This window comes from Symphalangus syndactylus, chromosome 13 (genome assembly GCF_028878055.3).
Source record: "Symphalangus syndactylus isolate Jambi chromosome 13, NHGRI_mSymSyn1-v2.1_pri, whole genome shotgun sequence".
Lineage (NCBI taxonomy): Eukaryota > Metazoa > Chordata > Mammalia > Primates > Hylobatidae > Symphalangus > Symphalangus syndactylus.
This window is the reverse complement of record NC_072435.2, coordinates 80,136,389-80,157,219: the sequence shown is the minus strand read 5'-3', so window position 1 is coordinate 80,157,219 and position 20,831 is coordinate 80,136,389. Positions and strand designations below refer to the sequence as shown.

The 20,831-nt window shown below is 36.8% G+C and overlaps 1 pseudogene; it reads right to left on the bottom strand.

The window, feature by feature from the left end:
• Positions 1–784: 784 nt before the first annotated feature.
• On the bottom strand, positions 785–3,535 carry LOC129460248 (uncharacterized; annotated as a pseudogene).
• Between the last annotated feature and the right edge of the window lie 17,296 nt (positions 3,536–20,831).

The following is a 20,831-nucleotide window of genomic DNA, read 5'->3' as shown; positions in this document are numbered from 1 at the left end:
GTATGGCCTGAAGTGCAGGTGCATATGGGTATGGAGGTGAAAGTGGGGTTTCCTTTAGAAAAACTCCTATACGATGGGGCATCAATACATCTGGGAAGCCATATTCTCCACAGAAGCTCTTGGTAAGGGGAGGTACTGGTAGTACAGCGGCATGGAGGGGGTGCAGTGAGAGTTAAAGGGGGTAAGAGAACAGCAAAAAGAAAAACGTGACAAGAGAGGGCCATGGGGATCTATGATTCTAGTTACTTTCCTCACAGTTATTGCTTGAAGAACAGGTGCAGATCCTCTAGAGGTTCACAGGAATAGCTAGCGTTGTCTCCTGGGATTTTCAGGTTCTTTTGGCAGTATCCAGGGTTTGACTTGAGTGTGATGTATCCAAGACTCCACTCCAGCCGCTTTAACCGCGGTTGAGGTAGATAAAATGATGGGGTAGGGCACTTCCCAGCCTGTATCTAGGGATGGGGAATTAAAGGGAAGGGACTTGACTAATAACCTTGTCACTAGGGTGGAATAATTCCTTTCCTTCCTCTCAGGAACAGATTCCCTGTAATGTTTTAAGAACTTGTTGATATTTGGCTAAGGAGGTGATGTCTGCAACTAAGTTGGTCATCTCTCTGTCAAGCACAAGGTCATTGGTTAGGAAGGGCCATCCATAGAGCATCTTGCATGAACTAAGTCCTGCTTTTTGGGGAGAGTTTCAGATTCTTAGTAGGCTATAAGCAACAGAGAAGGCCATGCAAGGTAGCTTTCTTGGGTTCGCTTTTTTAGATGTCATCTGAGCATTTCATTCATTTTCTCGACTTTTCCTGAGGACTGTGGCCTCCAGGCGCAATGTAAGCAATATTGTATGCCTAAGGCCTGGGATACTCCCTGGGTTACTGCAGCCTTGAAAGTGGGGCCATTGCCACTCTGTAGGCCTTGGAAGTCTGAATCTGGGAATTATTTCATGAATTAGTGCCTTTATTACCTTTTGGGCCTTTTCTATCCTACAAGGGAAGGCCTCTGCCCAACCAGTGAAAGCATCTATCCAGGCTAGTAGATACTGAAATCCTTGGGATTTGGGCATGTGAGTAAAATCTAGTTGCCAGTCTTCTCCTGGGTAATGGCCTGTTCTTTGTTCTCCTGAAGGAGCTTGGTGATAAGGCAGGGATTATTTCTTTGGCACACTTTACAGGCCCTGACTACCTGCTTGATAGTTTTGAAAAGGCCTGGTCCAGTAAATAATGATTTGGCCATCTGATGGGTGCTATCAATGCCTAAGTGAAAGGTCTGGTGAAGGGTTTTAAGTAATTTCCATTGGTTAGCTGCAGGCAAAAGTATTTTTCCTTCTTCAGTGGCTAGCCATCCTGAGGGGAGGAAACTATGTCCACGTGAGCTTCCCCATTCTGTTTCTTCTGCTGAGAACTGGGGCTTGGTTTCCTGGAGGGGATTACCCCATACTAGGGGTCCTTCTATAAGCATTTCTAATGGAGGATCCTGCCTTGTGGCTCTTTTGGCTTCAATATCTGCTTGGCGGCTTCCTTCTATTTCCCTTTCCTTTCCTTTCTGATGACCCTGGCAGTGTAAGATTGCCACCTCTTTAGGTTTCTGTACAACCAATAATAATCTCCTAATGGCTTCCTGATGTTTGATAGGTGTTTCCTCAGAAGTTAGGAATTCTCTTTCTCTCCATATTGCTGCGTGGGCATGGAGAACTAGGTAAGCATACTTAGAGTCTGTATGTATAGTTACTCTTTTTTCTTCTTCTAATTCTAGTGTATAATGGCCCCTGTTTTGCTAGGATGTCTCTCCCTAACAAAGGAGTGGGGCTTTCAGTCACAATTAGAAAGGCATGTGAAAAGAGCAATGTTCCCCATTTACAACTTAGTGGCTGGGAGAAGTATCTAGTGACTGCCTGTCCTAGGACCCCTTGGATATTGACGGATCCGGATGACAGTTGTCCAGGACAGGAGAGTAACACTGAGAAGGCTGCACCAGTGTCCAGGAGACAGTTAACCTCCTGGCCCTCAATGGTCAAGCATACCTGGGGCTCTGTGAGGGTGATGGCATGGGCTGGCCCTTGCCCCGGGCACCCTCAGTCCTGCTGCTGGATCATCTGGTTAGTGGCTTCTGACTCAGAGAACTTCATCCCCTGAGGCAGTGGGCCTTCCAGTGATTCCCTTGACATAAGAGGCATGGACGAGGGGGTGGCTTATTTCTATTAGGACAATCTTTTTAAAAGTGTTCTTGTAGATCGCACTGGAAGCAAGCCCTATTGGGCATTTGATTTGCCCAGGCTTTCCCTTTTCCAGAGCCTCCAAAGTCCGCTTGCCTGAGGGCCATGACTAAAGCGGTGGCCTTTTTTTAATCCAGTTTTGTCCCATTCCACCTGCTCCTCCTGATCTCTATTATAAAAAACTGAGGTTGCCAAGTTCAATAGGGTTTCTAAGTTTTGCTCTGGGCCTAAGGCAGATATTTGAAGTTTTTTTCTAATGTCTGCAGCTGACTGAGTAATAAACGTATCCTTTAAGATTAGTTGGCCTTCAATAGAGTCAGGTGACAGAGAGGTATGCTTCTTCAATGCCTCCCTTAGTCTCTCCAGAAAGGCAGTAGGATTTTCTTCCTTTCTCTGTGTTACAATAGACATCATTGAATAATTCATAGGCTTCTTCCTAGTTTTCCTTAGTCCTTCTAGCACGCAAGTTAGCAAACGTCTGCGGCACCAATCTCCATGTTCTGATTCTGTGTCCCAGTGAGGGTCTACACTGGGAACTGCCTGCTGGCCTGTGGGGAATTGTTCTTTTTCTTCTGTTGTCATCCTGTCATTGACCTGACTGAGATACCAGAGAATGCCAAACTCTTGGGCTGCAGTTTTGGTGGCACTCCTTTAATTTGGGGTTAGTGTCTGATCTAGCAGTAACATTATATCTCTCCATGTCAGATCAAAGGATCATCCCAGCCCTTGTAAAACATCAATATAGCCATCAAAGTTATCTGAGAATTTACCTAGATCTATTTTAATTTGCTTCAAGTCTGAGAGGGAAAAAGGTACATGTACTCTGACTGGGCCGAATTCTCCTCCTCCCACTACTTGGATGGGGCATAATTGGGGAATAATTGGCACTCTTGGGTTCATTGTTTACCCCTTTGTTTATCTCTTTTTGGACAGTTTGTGTTGAAGGGGGGTCCTTATTAGTTGGGGAAGGAGCCAGGGGAACGCTGGGGCAGAGAGGAAGACTCTGAGCGCTGCCCGTAGGGCACAACTTACACGTTTTACATAATTGTGAGCTGTCTCTTAATGAAAAGAAAGTTGCACATATGGCACTTCATTCCATTTGCCCTCCTTTCCACAAAAGAGGTCTAGCTGTAAGATGGCATTATAATTTATACTTCCCTCTGGGGGCCAGGTGTCTCCCCCTTGCAGAGGATATTGTGGCCAGGTGTTACTGCAGAAGAATATAAGTCGCTTCTTTCTTAGAGTCTGAGGGTCAAATTGGTCCCAGTTCTCTAGAATACATCTTAGGGGCATTTTTGCCTTGGGGGGAATGTTTTCCATTGCTTTGGAGAAGCCCCATATGGGCCACCAGATGTTACCGGCAGGTCTTTGTTCTTAGAGCTCTCAAGATGGTGGCAGGCCGCTCCCAAGGTGGGGCAGGCCGCTCCCAAGATTGCGGCAAGCCTTTTGTTCTCTGACCTGGGGTTCTTGGCCTCATGAATTCCAAGAAATGGAACCTTGGGCCACGTGGTGAGCGTTATAGCTCCATTAGAAGCTGTGGGTCACGTAAGAGAACCGTGGAACCGAGCTACTAGTGTTCAGCTTAATTAGGATGAACCCGGGCACTTAGCCGTGCAGCAACAATGGTGAGCCTTTTGCCCGATCAGGAGTGGCAACGGGCACCTTACTGGATAAGGAGCACAGGGGACACCCTGCCAGATCCGGAGGGGTGGAAGTCAGTGGCGGGTCTGCGACGACGGCAAACAGCAGTGGTGGACTGTCAGCCAAAGCTCAGCTCAAGCCATAACAAACACGGACCAGAAGAGTGTGCAGTTGCAAGATTTAACAGAGTGAAAACAGAGCTCCCATACAATAGGAGGGGACTCAAAGGGGGTTGTCCATTTTTATTATTTCTACTTGTTTTAAGATAGTTTGTTTAGCTGAATTTGGACAGGTTTATAACATGTATTTTCTAAAAAAAAAAAAATGTTTTCCCTTTCTTGTCCTTGCTACAAAATGCCCTCAATCTTTATGGTTCCAATGAAAAAAATTTGTAAAAGATCATTTTATGCCAGACATACTTGAGGGTTAGTTATTCACAGAGTCATGTACATATCAGATTAAAGTGCTCAATGGTCGATGACTAATGGGTCAATTTTAAATTGTGCATATAAGAAGTTCTCAAAATATTTCACACAATTGAAAAGGTAACAAGCCAGGCAAATGGAATAGAAAATAATACTTTCGATATCAGATGAGTTTTACAGAACAAGCTTTAATTTTCCTGCCATGCCAAAAAATATGACTTATATACTTCTAAAATAAAAGTTCATATGACTGTAGGGAACATAATATTTATTGAGATGAATCTTGTCTGATTTTATCATGATTGCTAGAGCAAAAAACATGAATAAAAGAGTTGCTTTTAAATTTAAAGAACTTTAAGATATTAGCAGCCAATTGAATCTTACATGCAAATTTAAAAATGGATTTGTTCTTGCAGAATCTCTTTAAATTTTTGTCTCTGCCATCTATCTGGAAAGCTATTAGGCTTTTCATAGGTTTGAGATATAAGAACTCTTGATTTTGCAAGCATATATAGTTGTAAAATTTGGGAGTAGATCAATATTCAGGTCTAAGTTAATTTAATAAAAGATGATTAAAATAAATGTATACAAATAGTTATTAAAAATTTAAACCTGTTGGCAGAATAACATGTAATAATAATTAATAACTTTATTTAACTTTTATCAAGTATTAATGCCTATTATTCCATTTTGTTCAATATAGCTGTAATTGTCTTACTGACTAAAGAAAAACAAATGAAAGAACATTTGAGGGAGACAGGCAATTGTATAAAACACTAAAATCTACATATCATTGAGTTGACAGTCATTTCAACTTAAAAATAATGGTGGATACCACATCTACACATTTATTCTTGGATATAATTAGAAGTATGAACAAATATTTACAAGTAAGAATGTCTATACAGCATTATTTACAAAAATCCTGAAAATGAAATACTAGAAATCCTAAAAGTCAGATATATTGTGGTGTGTTTAAAAATGGAATGCAATGTATCCCAAAATCAGAGTTTGCAAATATTTAATGGCACAGGAAATTTTGATAATAAACTATTAAAAGAAGAAATAATATAATAAAACTATACACACAGTATAATCCTTATTTGTTCATTGAAATGTAATCAGGTAAATAGAGTATATACTGCATATAGAGACACTGAATGTTCAACAGTAGTTATCCCTGGATGATGGCATGACAGATCCTTTCGAATGTGTTCATACGTTCTTTTATTTTACACATTTGCTTCAAAAACTATGTATCACTATAATAATAGAAATATTTTTTTAAAAAAGGATTAGAAATTATGCCTACATATTAAAATTATAAATTGGTTTCATTTATTGGTATTTAGGGGTATCTTAAATAAATTTTATTTTTTTCTTCTCTAACTCTTCTTAAAATTAAACAAATTTTCTATGTGGCAATTTTTTTAGAGAAAAGCCTTATGTTTATTAATATATATTCTCAATTAAAATATATTACTGTCCAATATTTTGCATAATTGAGGCATCATTAGGATGTTTATTCATTTGTTAAAGTTGTTTTTCAAGAGTCTACTAAGTGGTATAAGTAGACTTTCCCTGTGGATACAGGGAAAGCTTAGTAGACATAAATCCCTACCTATCTTTATTGAGCTTACATTCAACTGACAAAATAAAAATGTACACTTCTGGTCTACTTTTGTGTAGGTTTACCAATCTGAACTCATAAGTCAATTAAGCCTTTTCATTTGTAATAATTTTGTTATGATAAATATGTATAATACTACTTCATGGAACCCAATAGAGTGTATTAAAATACAGTAATGGCCACACATCTAGAGGATTACGGCATGGATTTGAACCTAGATTGTCACTGAACAGGGTTTACTGTTGTGTAAGTGCTGGACTGAACTTTTCTCCTCTCCGTGCTTCGGTTTTCTCATCCATGAAAAAGAGTGAAGTAGTCACTCACTACTATCACATTCAATTGTCTACACATTTCTTTCTTCTTAGCCATAGAAATGGCTTTTCTTCTGAGCTCTCTTTGCAATACTTACATTACTGCCTTACTGCATGACCATATTTCTAATGTAAAGACCATTATAATAGTCTCCCTATGATGTCTGGGCTGATAACCTTTTTTCTTTTGATGGCCTCTGGAAACTGTCATATTTTGATGAGTGTAATTACATAAGAATGTTCTACATGTACATGACTACTGTGCATTCCTTACTACAGTAAGGACTTTACTGCTGAAGTCTGGGAAGGGCTTGAATGTCAAGGATTTCTGACTTTGCTTGTGTTGAGGAAGGGATAGTGTGTGAGATGCCATAGGTTAGATTAATGATATATTCATAGAGACTATATTGTGAAATTCATTGTGATGTCTATTTAGGTTTTACTTTCATATTTGTTATACATGTTATGTATATAAACTTTATAAATCACATAATATATAAGAACATTTATTGATAGAGTCAAATTACTAGTAAATGTAAACCTGTAGCATTAATTACTGCATATACCCCAACTGCTTCTATATCTCCAATAAATACATCTTTTTTCTCTCTCCCAAGAAGCAGCATTTTATGTCTAAGTATACTTTGGACTTCTAATCAGTCCCATCAGTTACCTCAGATATAACATGTTTAGAATTAAAACTGACATTTTTCCTCTCTTATTTTCTGCATGAATGAATAGCACCCAATCCACCAGGTACCACAAGCTAGGAGCTTGAAAATCATTGCAGACCCCTCCCTCAATTATTTTCATGTGATTGCTTAAATAATAACTGAAATTCTTTATTCCTCTCTGCTACCTTAGTTTGTCTGTTTTGTGCTCTCCTTTTTTGGACTTTCATCATCCTGTGACTGGTGTTTCTACCTCAGTTTCATCCTTTTCAAAATTCCTCAATGACTCTCCATTATTTACAAAATCAAATTTAAATTCCTTGGCATAAAATCCAATGCTATTTAAGATCAAGGACCTCCTTCTTACGTGTTTCAGATCTTGGGTCTACAAGTTTGCTGTTTATATTTCAGGAATACTGACTAGTTTTAGCCTGCAAATATGCCACCTGTACTCAGGTCTTTTGATATTTGCTCTTTCAGTTATTCCTGCTAGAGATGTCTTTTTTCCTGGTGTTCTTAGCAAAACATCATTCGTTTATAAAAAATAAACTCATATATTGCTTCAAAAACAATTTCTACTCTACAAAGTTGACAGTGTTGCCAGAATGTATACACCTTGTCTATACTCACCCTAAATGGGGATTTTCACTAAATATTGTAAGTGATAGCTCATCTATGTGTTATTTCAACACTAGACTTGGAGGCTGGGCCCATGAGTTTGTATCCTCCATGTATCAGCAGAGTGTGTATTCCAGTCTCTGACAAAGATGTCAATAAATATTTCTTAAAATGGATATTCAAGTCGAACAGGTTTTGGATTCTGTAAGAACTGATTATATATATTAGAGTGATCTTGTTATACCCAACTAAATTAGAGTTAAGAGATATAGAGCAGGTGGTACACTCAGGACACAGACCTCATTTTGCCCAGGCATTATATCACAAGTCAGCTGCCAAAATGACCTGCTATAACCTTAAGACCAGTTTTACCTAGTAACTGCTGGAACAAACTGCTCTTAGTCTGAGGTTTGTTTTACCTACCACTATCATTCACCAGTCAGAGCTTGCCAGCTCCCCAAAACTTTGCTCATGCCAATGAGTTTTTTAAGGCAATATATAACATTATTTTTTTCTGATAAAATCCCCAACCTTCTCTTCATTCTTCAGACATACCCAAAACTACCCAGGTCTATGGATATGCCTTGAATTGCCATTCTGTCTTTACATACACCCCAAAGTAAAACATTTTGCATAGGGATTCATTTCTATATTTTTATTTGTCCACAACCAAATGATGCGGTGCTTTTGTAAAGTGGTTTAAGCAAGGTGTTAAACTTTCTAAATAATTCCTTGGACAACCTCTGCCAGAACTCCAATGAAACAAAAATCCCTTCTGGCTTTGTTATCACTTTCTGGTAAATTGCATACCGGCTTCCCAATGATTATGAAGATTATGATGGCAAACTCAATAAGAAAAACTTTTAAAGGCATGCATATTTACACACATACACACATGCAAATATAGGTTTACTTATATTGCATATTAGATTTATATATTTTCATATTAAAATTTGGTTGTAACTCTTGCTTATAAAACAAAATCCTTAAGAAAATAAGTAGATACAAGATTTTTATGGGCTTACATCTTCCATGGTTTTTTATGAAAATTTCTGATTTGAAGAACATTTGCCAGTGGTAGTGCTGAAAAAACTGCCAGAGCTGGCTTTCATTAGTGGATCCCTTAATCTTGATTCAAGGTCAGAGATTTTAGCAGTGCAGCTGAGTCAGCTCAAAAGCTTGTGATCAACCAGTTCTTTTAGAAATTGCTGCTTTTCTTGAGATGGAGTTGATGTCCATTCAGGATATAACTATTTTGATTTTTGTTCTTTCACCAGGAAATCTTAATTACAAGGAACTGGGAAAATACTTTGGAAATAAAAATTGATGATTTTAAATATTTAAGGTGATGAATATCCTAATTTCCCTGATTTGATCTTTGCACATCGTACTAATGTATTAAATTATCATATGTATCCCCTGAACAGGTACATATATTAGGAATCAATAAAAATCAATAATTCTGAATTTTAATGATTATAGACAGTACAATAGAAAGTTGCAAGGTTAATGTAAAAATGTTACTTATGTTGATTAGCATAATGAAGATGAAATGGATAGAGGAAAGGGTAAGGATTTGTTGAATGAACAATCATACATTAATCATAAAGTTTTATAATTAAACTGAGTACCTAGTCAACAAGTGTTGTAGTTTTGATAGGTATACTTAGACCAATAAGTTTTCCCTGTGATTATTTCTATTTCTATTTTTTTGTCTCATGTCAAAATGGCTTTTCACCAGGATCTCTTTGAGTGCAATACTTTTAGTCTTATACTTAAAAGAGGGGACAGATTTTACTTCCATGTTAGTGAAATATGTACATAGTAATAATGTATTACAATTGCTGAAAATTAGACTGACATCCTCCAGAGGCAACAGTCACTTTAAATTGCTTATCCCAAATGTAAGTATAGAACATTTACTTTCAAACTATTCAATTGCTTATATTTCCTCCTCTTAAAGGATTTGATGAACTTTCAAGTAGTTTTTTCCAATTCTGTGAAGAAAGTCATTGGTAGCTTGATGGGGATGGCATTGATCTATAAATTACCTTGGGCAGTATGGCCATTTTCACGATATTGATTCTTCCAACCCATGAGCATGGAACATTCTTCCATTTGTTTGTATCCTCTTTTATTTCATTGAGCAGTGGTTTGTAGTTCTCCTTGAAGAGATCCTTCACATCCCTTGTAAGTTGGATTCCTAGGTATTTTATTCTTTTTGAAGCAATTGTGAATGGGAGTTCACTCATGATTTGGTTCTCTGTTTGTCTGTGATTGGTGTACAAGAATGCTTGTGATTTTTGTACATTGATTTTGTATCCTGAGACTTTGCTGAAGTTGCTAATCAGCTTAAGGAGATTTTGGGCTGAGACAATGGGGTTTTCTAAATATACAATCATGTCATCTGCAAACAGGGACAATTTGATTTCCTCTTTTCCTAATTGAATACCCTTTATTTCCTTCTCCTGCCTGATTGCCCTGGCCAGAACTTCCAGCACTATGTTGAATAGGAGTGGTGAGAGAGGGCATCCCTGTCTTGTGCCAGTTTTCAAAGGGAATGCTTCCAGTTTTTGCCCATTCAGTATGATATTGGCTGTGGGTTTGTCATAGATAGCTCTTATTATTTTGAGATACGTCCCATCAATACCTAATTTATTGAAAGTTTTTAGCATGAAGCGTTGTTGAATTTTGTCAAAGGCCTTTTCTACATCTATTGAGATAATCATGTGGTTTTTGTCTTTGGTTCTGTTTATATGCTGGATTACATTTATTGATTTGCATATGTTGAACCAGCCTTGCATCCCAGGGATGAAGCCCACTTGATCATGGTGGATAAGCTTTTTGATGTGCTGCTGGATTCGGTTTGCCAGTATTTTGTTGAGGATTTTTGCATCAATGTTCATCAAGCATATTTGTCTGAAATTCTCTTTTTTGGTTGTGTCTCTGCAAGGCTTTGGTATCAGGACAATGCTGGCCTCATAAAATGTGTTAGGGAGGATTCCCTCTTTTTCTATCAATTGGAATAGTTTCAGAAGGAATAGTACCAGTTCCTCCTTGTACCTCTGGCAGAATTCGGCTGTAAATCCATCAGGTCCTAGACTCTTTTTGGTTGGTAAGCTATTGATTATTGCCACAATTTCAGAGCCTGTTATTGGTCTATTCAGAGATTCAACTTCTTCCTGGTTTAGTCTTGGGAGGGTGTATTTGTCGAGGAATTTATCCATTTCTTCTAGATTTTCTAGTTTATTTGCGTAGAGGTGTTTGTAGTATTCTCTGATGGTAGATTGTATTTCTGTGGGATCGGTGGTGATATCCCCTTTTCCATTTTTTATTGCATCTATTTGATTCTTCTGTCTTTTCTTCCTTATTAGTCTTGCTAGCAGTCTATCAATTTTGTTGATCTTTTCAAAAAACCAGCTCCTGGCTTCATTAATTTTTTGAAGAGATTTTTGTGTCTCTATTTCCTTCAGTTCTGCTCTGATTTTAGTTATTTCTAGCCTTCCGCATATCTACAACTATCTGATCTTTGACAAACCTGACAAAAACAAGAAATGGGGAAAGGATTCTCTGTTTAATAAATGGTGCTGGGAAAACTGGCTAGCCATATGTAGAAAGCTGAACTGGATCCCTTCCTTACACCTTATACAAAAATTAATTCAAGATGGATTAAAGACTTACATGTTACACCTAAAACCATAAAAACCCTAGTAGTAAACCTAGGCAATACCATCCAGGACATAGGCATGGGCAAGGACTTCATGTCTAAAACACCAAAAGCAATGGCAACAAAAGCCAAAATTGACAAATGGGCTCTAATTAAACTAAAGAGATTCTGCACAGCAAAAGAAACTACCATCAGAGTGAACAGGCAACCTACAAAATGGGAGAAAATTTTCGCAACCTACTCATCTAACAAAGGGCTAATATCCAGAATCTACAATCCAGAAATTTACAAGAAAAAAACAAACAACCCCATCAAAAAGTGGGTGAAGGACATGAACAGACACTTCTCAAAAGAAGACATTTATGCAGCCAAAAAACACATGCAAAAATGCTCATCATCACTGGCCATCAGAGAAATGCAAATCAAAAGCACAATGAGATACCATCTCACACCAGTTAGAATGGCCATCAATAAAAAGTCAGGAAACAACACATGCTGGGGAAGATGTGGAGAAATAGGAACACTTTTACACTGTTGGTGGGACTGTAAACTAGTTCAACCATTGTGGAAGTCAGTGTGGCAATTCCTCAGGGATCTAGAACTAGAAATACCATTTGACCCAGCCATCCCATTACTGGGTATATACCCAAAGGACTATAAATCATGCTGCTATAAAGACACATGCACATGTATGTTTATTGCGGCACTATTCACAATAGCAAAGACTTGGAACCAACCCAAATGTCCAACAACAATAGACTGGATTAAGAAAATGTGGCACATATACACCATGGAATACTATGCAGCCATAAAAAATGATGAGTTCATGTCCTTTGTAGGGACATGGATGAAACTGGAAAACATCATTCTCAGTAAACTATCGCAAGGACAAAAAACCAAGCACCGCATGTTCTCACTCATAGGCGGGAATTGAACAATGAGAACTCACAGACGCAGGAAGGGGAACATCACACTCCGGGGACTGTTGTGGGTTGGGGGGAGGGGGGAGGGACAGCATTAGGAGATATACCTAATGCTAAATGACGAATTAATGGGTGCAGCAAACCAACATGGCACATGGATACATATGTAACAGACTTGCACATTGTGCACATGTACCCTAAAACCTAAAGTATAATAATAAAATAAAATAAAATAAAATAAAGGATTTGATATACTGAAGAATTTAGGCAATTGTAGAGCACCAAATTAGTTAATTTTCTAGTAGTATTCACAAATGATTTGTTGATTAAATTGAATTCTTGTTACATGAATAAAAATTGCTTTGACAAATTCCAAATTACTTCTTGTATCTCTTGAAAGATTCAGTAATTTGAAATGTGCTTATAGTTGAAAACTAAAATAATAGAATTAGGGTGTCATTTTTGTCTTCCATTTGATTACAATAAATGTATTCTCTCTGAGTATAGCTAATAGGCATATTGTCTCTTTCCCTATGTATATGGTCATCATCTTTATCATTAACAACAGATATAAATGCAATCCTCTGGAGGGCATTGGGCATAAGAGAATATGTCATATAGTTTATAATTTATTTAGAGTTATATTCCTTTTAGTATTGAGTATAATAGTGACATCTACTGTGCATAAACTTAGTTATTTAGTAAGCATTCAATAAATTTATAATGCAACATATCCAAAGTCTGATTTCATAAGTGTTCTGTGACAAGGATGACAAAACAATATGACTCTTACTACTAAAATGCTATGAAGAATGAATCCACCCATCCCAAGCAGTTTACAATATTAGTGGAATTTTAATGGCTTAATATTAAAGTTATTAACAAAGAAAATTAGTAACAAATAAATACAACTGCATTAAATTATTCTAACATGAAGCTATTTCTCTTAGAAGTGATCTGTAAATTCCTCTGATGTTTTACTTTACTAAATCTTCATTCACTTTGCATCATAATTTCTTACTTTCATAGAACTTTATTAATGGAGGGTCACATTAGTAATAGCTTATCCACTATCCATTTAGTTTTTCTTTAACTTTTTTTTTAACATCATTAACTTTAAGCAATAATCAAGCACTTCCCACTCCGAGCAACAAAATAAAAAAAAAAATAGCCACTTAGAATGCACATTTCTCAGTATATTGTTAAATTTGTGAAATGAGAGGCCTTTAGACTGAGACAGCTCCAACACCCTGGGTTCCTGCATAAAAATGAAACTTAAGCTCAGCCAATCACAGGGTAGGCATTACTTATATTGTTTTAAACTTCTTAGTGGGATAGTTCAAATAACTCAATTGCTCAAACGTCAACCAAATTATTTTCCCGCTTACTTTCCACTTCACCCTATAAGAGCCTTTCCCTGTGCCCTTTTATCTGAGACCTTGTTCTCTTGCAGTCTAGAGCTGCCTGATTCATGAATCACTATCAGCTCAGATACACTTCTTAAAATTTTAATTTGCCAAAGTTTATCTCTTAACACTATTTATAAAAATACTTTGATGAATACCTTACCTCAATGCTTTATAAAGACCACACATAAATACTTGATGATGCCTGAATTTATATTATATACTGAAAAGTAATTATTCATTTAATAAGCATACATGTAGGATCTACACAACATATTGTAGAGTGTTGAGATTAGTTTTAATTTTCTTCTTAACAATGCATTTGAGTGGAGAAAATGCCGTTTTTATTCTAGTTTCCTGCTTTAGGAATTTAATTTTCACCAGTGCTGCTATAAACTCTAGAAATAGTACTTTTAGTCAACTTTCCCTTTGCTTAGTCTTCTCTGTCCATCCTTTTAATCCATTTCCTTGAGTCTAAGTGTAAATTTTTACAATTAATTAAGAAGATTGTCCTCTGTAATCTACCTCAAGTCTCTCATCTCTTTCTATCAAGAATATGTAGAAAGTGATTTCATTATTAAAGTATTATCATACTTTTCCTGACTTCCTTTTCTTCCTTTTGCCTCCAAATGCTTTAGCCATTATAATTTGTGGTCTGAATGCCAATTTTACTACTGCTACTAATCTGCATTGCACAGAATGTTGATTTGTCAAAGTAGACTCAGGCGCATCATAAATCCCTCACACCAAAATTTGCTAATGATTGTTGTATTCACTTAATGAAGTACCACAAGTTGGGTGGCTTAGGATAACACTAATGTATCTCCTATAATTCTGGAGGCCAGAAGTCTGAAATCATTTTTCTGTAGGGTCACATGCTAAGTAATATTCTAGGGAAAAATTCTTTCCATGCCTTTCTCTTAGTTTCTGGTGTAGCTGGCAATCCTTGATGTTCTTTAGTTTGCAGATGAATAACATCAACTTCTGCCTCCATTGTTACATGATACTCTCCCCCTACATATTCATATCATTTTTTAATAAGGACATAAGTCATACTGAATTAAGGACTCATTCTACTCCAGTATGACTTTGTTTTAACTATTTATGTCTGTGAGACTCTATTTTCAAATAAGTTTGCATTCTGTGGTACTGAGAGATAGGACTCCAACTTTTACTTTTGCTGGATGCAGTTCAACCTATAACACTTCCCAAATGATACAAGCAAAAATCAGGCACAGATTCAGCATTCTTTTCTAGAGAGGCCTCCAAACTTATCCGATGAAGTTTTTTAATGGCCTCTTTTCCCACAGTGTAGCACGTTTAACTTTTGGATTGATAGGTCAACACTGACAATCCCTGTGGTACAAATGTGTAAGTTTAGACTTTGCTAAGTCTTATTCTTGGTGAATCATGCAAGGGTAGGGAGACTATGTGTTACTTTACACTTTGTAGCCAGGTGCATCTCTCAACCAATAAATTCTGGGATTTTCAATGATCAATTTAATGAGATCAAACATAGCCTGCTAAGAGTAACCATAGGTGAAAACTTTTCTAGTTACTTCCCAGCTAGAAAACTACTCTGAGCATATTTATAGAAGGCTCTGGTTTATGTCCACAGCACCTGAGATGTCTCCTAGGAAGGAGAAAATGAGTTACAGGCCCTGTGTGTGATCACCAGATTGTGAGAGGGCTCTAATGATCCCTATTTTAGGTATTCACATTTGTGTGTAGTTTCCTGTCACATGTTAATTGGATTGGTGTTTGACCAACAGAATATAACAGAAGTCATTATATATGACTTCACGGACAGGATCATAAAAGACACTGTGGCTTGGAGCTTTTCTCTAATAAGAGGAGCTGTATCTGATGCCATGAGAATACTCAAATAGTCCTATGAGCTCCAAGCCAGGACCTGAGGCCTCCTGTCAACAGCTAGCAAGGAACTAAGACCTTCTGCCAAGAACCTAAGTGAGCCATGATATAAGCAGATTTTCCAGTCCCGGTCAAACCTTCTGATGGCTTTAGTCCCAGCTGATATCTTGACTGCACCTTGTGAGAGACACTGATCCTGAACCACCCAGCTAAGCCACTATTTAATCCCTGACTCACAGAAACTTTGTGATAATAAATGTGCTAATTTGCTAAATTTGGGGGTAGTTTTTAATGGAGCAGTAGACAACTAATATACACGGTTAACTTTTTCAGTGTCTTGTAATACTTTTCACTAATTTTACATATGTTGGGAATTGCTTTTCTCCTCCCAGAGTATATTTTAAAATTTCTTATTGGTTTAGGAAGGCTTCTTTCTCTTTGTATCCATGGTTCTTCAACTTTCTGTCTCCGTAATCTGAGCACTGTGTTGTCTAGCTGAATTTAGCCTGAGTTGCTCTCTGTTTTATATATGAAAATGTGACTGATAAATTAACTCAAGTTTTGCTAATGGAGTAGGGCAGCATAGAAGAAATTCTTGATTGGGGGTAAATAAGAGTGAATTATTTCATTTAGAAGAAGGAGGAGCATGATGCCACTTTCTGACTTGTATTATTAAATACATCCCAGGTTTTAGTTGTTCTGAGATATTGTTATTTAACAATTTTATATTCAATATTCATGTCATTTCCATGTTTATGTAGTTTCACTGAAACTGATGTCTTAGCTTTATTCATGGATTTACACATGCAAATAACACTTAAATGATAATTCCTCAGGGGTACGCTTTCATTTTAGGACATCTTTTAATTTCTGTGTCCTAGCTTTGAAGTCATTGGGGATGCTAACTTCATTTATGATTAAAATATTTTTTTAATACATAGGAAGATTCTAAGTTTTGCAAGATTTCTTAAATTTAGTGTTATTCTAGACAAACAGCTTCTTATTTTTACAGAGATGAAACTTATATTAATTACTTATTCTACAGCTCACATTTCAAGTTTAAAATTCTGCTACAGTTTAACCTGCTCTCATTGGAATTGTTCTTTCCATTATGGAGTTTCCATTATATTTTCCATTAGTGAAAAAAAGCAATGACCCAAGGAATCCATGTGTCTAAGACATATAATTTCAGAAAGCGACAACTACATCATTGATTTTTCCCTCCCAAATGATGTGCTGTGAAAAAGAGAAAGGATATAGAGATTCAGTATAAAATAAGGACATGTTTCAGCAATATGAAACAATTTCACCTCAGATTCTTACTGAATACAGATTTTTTTTTATTTTAAAAGACATTTACCCCCAACAAACACAGTCACAGACTCCCCTTCTTCTCTTTCCTTCTCTCTCTCTCCACTTCCTGTTTGGCAGTAATTTTTTATACATATACTACTTTATTTAAAATGTTCTTAAGAGTATTTTCATAATTACATAAAAGTTAGCAAAATTCAACAATAGGTGAGAAATAACTTTTATATAAGCTAGTATAAAGGCGTTTTTTTCTTATTAATACTTTATCACTGATTTTGTTGAAATCTACCACAAAGTTTCTATGTCTAGAGAAACTCTGGAAGGGTGACATTTGCTCTTGAGGAATTCCAAGGAGGAAGAGTAAAAGTTGCCAATGGTAATTCTGTTGTATCTGAGAAAAGTAGAGTGATAAGAAAATAAGGACAGGAGACTGAGAGAATCTCACTGACAGCTTTAATGCTGAAGAGTTAAACTACAGAAAGGAGTGAATGATGAAGCAGGAAGGGAACCAACTGTGTGCTTGCCACTCACTTAACCCAAAAGCCATCTAGTCACTGGACTAAGAAATACATTTCAGAGGCTGAGCGCGGTGGTCACACCTCCCAGCACTTTGGGAGGTGGAGGCGGATGGATCGCCTGAATTCAGGAGTTCAAGACCAGCTTCAAGACCAGTCAGGCTAGCCTGGCCAACATGGTGAAACCCCCTCTGTAATAAAAATACAAAAATATTAGCCGGGCGTGGCGGTGGGCGCCTATAATCCCAGCTACTTAGGAGGCTGAGGCAGGAGAATGGCTTGAACCTAGGAGGCAGAAGTTGCAGTGAGCCAAGATTGTGCCACTGTACTCCAGCGTGGGCAACAAGAGTGAAACCATGTCTCCAGAAAAAAAAAAAAAGGAAGAAAGAAATACATTTCAGGAGGCTCTCTCAAGACAAAGATTTGAGAAATTGAAAATCTAAGACAATAATAACAATAATGAAGATGATGACAACAGCAAAGACACAGTTCTCATTCATTGAGTGCCTCATTTGATAAACGATACATTAATTAATAGTGGAAGAACAGCGCTGAAGTTTGGATAATAATGCTGTACAAAAAACATGGAAACCTCTGGTGCAAATTCACATATTTCATAACAAATAAAAAGAGACAGAGAGGAAAACATTATCAGAGAAGTAAAGGTCCCTATCCTTTCATATAGCCCCAGGTATTTCTATCCTACTTCCGCTCTGAAGGATTTCTGAACTGTATGCAGTAGTTTACAGAAATCATCAACTCTTACCTTCTGCCATCCCGTCTTGATCCCATATTAAATCCAAGTGTTGAGTAGACTTGGGTTTCTCTCTATAAAAATTAAGAAAACAAAGAAATTTCACAATGGTCAAGGAAAGATATTGCCATTTAAAAGGAGAAAAATATTTATAATCCATTTAACAATAGTTATTGCTTATTTATTATGTGCCAGGAAATGTTCTAGTAACGGGGGAATCAAGAATGAGATCAAAGAGACATTCAACCCCTTCACTAAATTTACTGTGAGGACAAAAATGAGTGTGTTTTTAAAAAAATTCTGGGTTCAGTTCTTAGTAAAACTCAGTAAGTTTTACTAAGAGAAACAATGCCAAAAGAAAAGACTGCGGAAGGAAAAGATTATTGAAGTAAAACCTCTGATGGGACTAGTTTTCTCATCTTAAAATTTGTATGGACTCCTTATATCCCTCTAGCAGCTATTTTATCCCACTCTACCATCATTTTTTTCCCCTGGGCATTATTGTAAGCATTGGAGATACAGTAGTGAAATAAACAGTCAAAATGTCCTGCCCTCCTGAAATTTGTCATCTAGTGGACTTGGAAGTCCTCATCTTGATTGGTTTCCTACTGGCATGAGTTGGAGTTGATAATTATCCTTGAGGTACTCTCTATTTGTTTTAATGGTGTCCCTCTTCCTTTTTGATACTTTTTGTCGTGATCCTTTCCTGGATCATCCTTGGCCTTTGGGGTTTTTATTTTCTCTATTTGCAATTATTCCTAGGTGATCTTCAATTGCCTGACGATCAAATATGTGTTTCTCACTCTAACTTCTGCACTGAAATAAAGACTTATATGCACAAATTTCAACTTGTAATTACCATTTAGAAATCAAACATGCCAAGCAAAACATGCAAAGAAATCCTGCTTTCACCTAATATTTTCTATGCCCTCAAATAGCATCAATGTTTTTCTAGTTACTTGAGCTAGAATCTTAAATTCATTCTCAATGTCTCTCTTAAAACGCACATCCAGCTAGTTCTCCTTGTAAAATATATACCAAATGAATCTATCGAGTTCTGCATATCACTGTTGCTGTCTCCCATGTCCAAGTCATTAACATGTCTTGTATGACTCACAAAGTGATATTTCTGATTCATCAATCTTCACTCTAATCAATTCATTTTCCACATAGCAGCCAGCAAAGTCTTTAATATTCTATATTTTAATCTTTGTAAAGTGGGATGGTAATTACTTCATCAACTCCTCTAGTTTCTTCAATTTATTGATTATTTCTATTCCCTTAATATCTTCCAATTTTCATCTGTGTTCATCTCTTTCTGGTCAAAAGAGGAATCTATACCGTACACATGTTCTAGTATCCAATCTCTTTCCTTAGAGTTATAATACAACATCTGCTTCTAAGTTATTTAAAATATTAGTTTATCAAGTATTTTGCTTCTCTAGGACATAGAACACTATATTTCCAGTATTTGATAAAAGATTTTTTACTACCCACCAAGTGGCTATTAAGCCAATCTAATATTTTAACACTGAGTTACATAACATTGTACAAATTTTTAGACTAATCAAATTGAGCTAGATTATACTGTGACAATAGAACCCTACAATCTCAGTGACATAAAGCGCAAGTGCACACACACACATACACACACACACATGCATGCCCATGTACCCAAACAAACACAACACTATTTCTCGCTCACAGGAGGTCAATAGGAAAACTCGTTATAGTCACTCAAAGGCTAAGAGGAGTTTATCCTTTCTTGGTTCACCAATGTCACTACAGCAATGAGAAGAAAATATCGTGAATCAAACACTGTCCCTAAAAATTTTCTTCCAGAATAGGGCATTTGATTTCTGCTTACATTTCCTTTGCAACAGCAAGTCACACAGATGTATGTACATACCTACAGAGGGGTTGGGGAAATGCAAATCTACTATGTGGCAGAAAGAAGAAAATCAGAAAAGACTTGGTGAATAGCACTGTTTTAAAACAATGAACATACACTATTTTATGGAGTTTGGAGTTTGTGCTAAGTGCCAAATGGAGCCATTTAGAGAATGTTAAGCTGGCGAGTGAAACTATCTGATATATATTTTTAAAGGTTTCTTTTCTTATACTGGTATGAAACATAAACTAGAATATCTTTATCTTATTCTAAAATACAGCATAAACACAGTTGACCCCATGTTGCATCTGACTACACATGCATGAGACAGCAACTGTGGGATCATCATCTGCGACATATTCCCACTGCTTCAACAGGTGACACAGCCTCCTTTATCTGGGGCATCAATCACCACTTGCCCTGGACATGGGAAAAGAGCACAACAAATTACCTACCAGCTTGAGGAATACAACTACATTGCTTACCCAGTTTGTTCTACTATACCTGTTGCCTATTGATGGATAACAGTATTTGTAGAAGCCAATAAATATTGCTCTGAAATTGAGTTTAGAAACAATTGGGAAATAAGACAAAGGAATCTGATTGGAGACAATGTTTCAAAGTAGAGGTAAAATCACATTCCCTAATATGTGCTCTGAATTGAATGTCTTTCCCCCAAATTATAGTTCTCCTCATTGAAGAGGCAGTATTCCCTGATAAGCTTGCAATATGGATTAAAAGAGAAATACAGAGAGTGATAAACATTCTCTCCTACAGAATGGCAAAAGCTGAAGTTGTAGCTGTTTTATGTTTTTGTTGTTAATATTCTTTTTTAGTGTGTGGAGTTCAACATTTGCTCTTTTCAAGCCCTTGGAAAAGAAGTTGTGGTTAAGGACATTTAGTTGCACAAGAAAGGGACTGTAATAGTTTAGGGGTCAGAAAGCCTGGATTTAAATATTTCTTGGCACCAAATAATTGCTT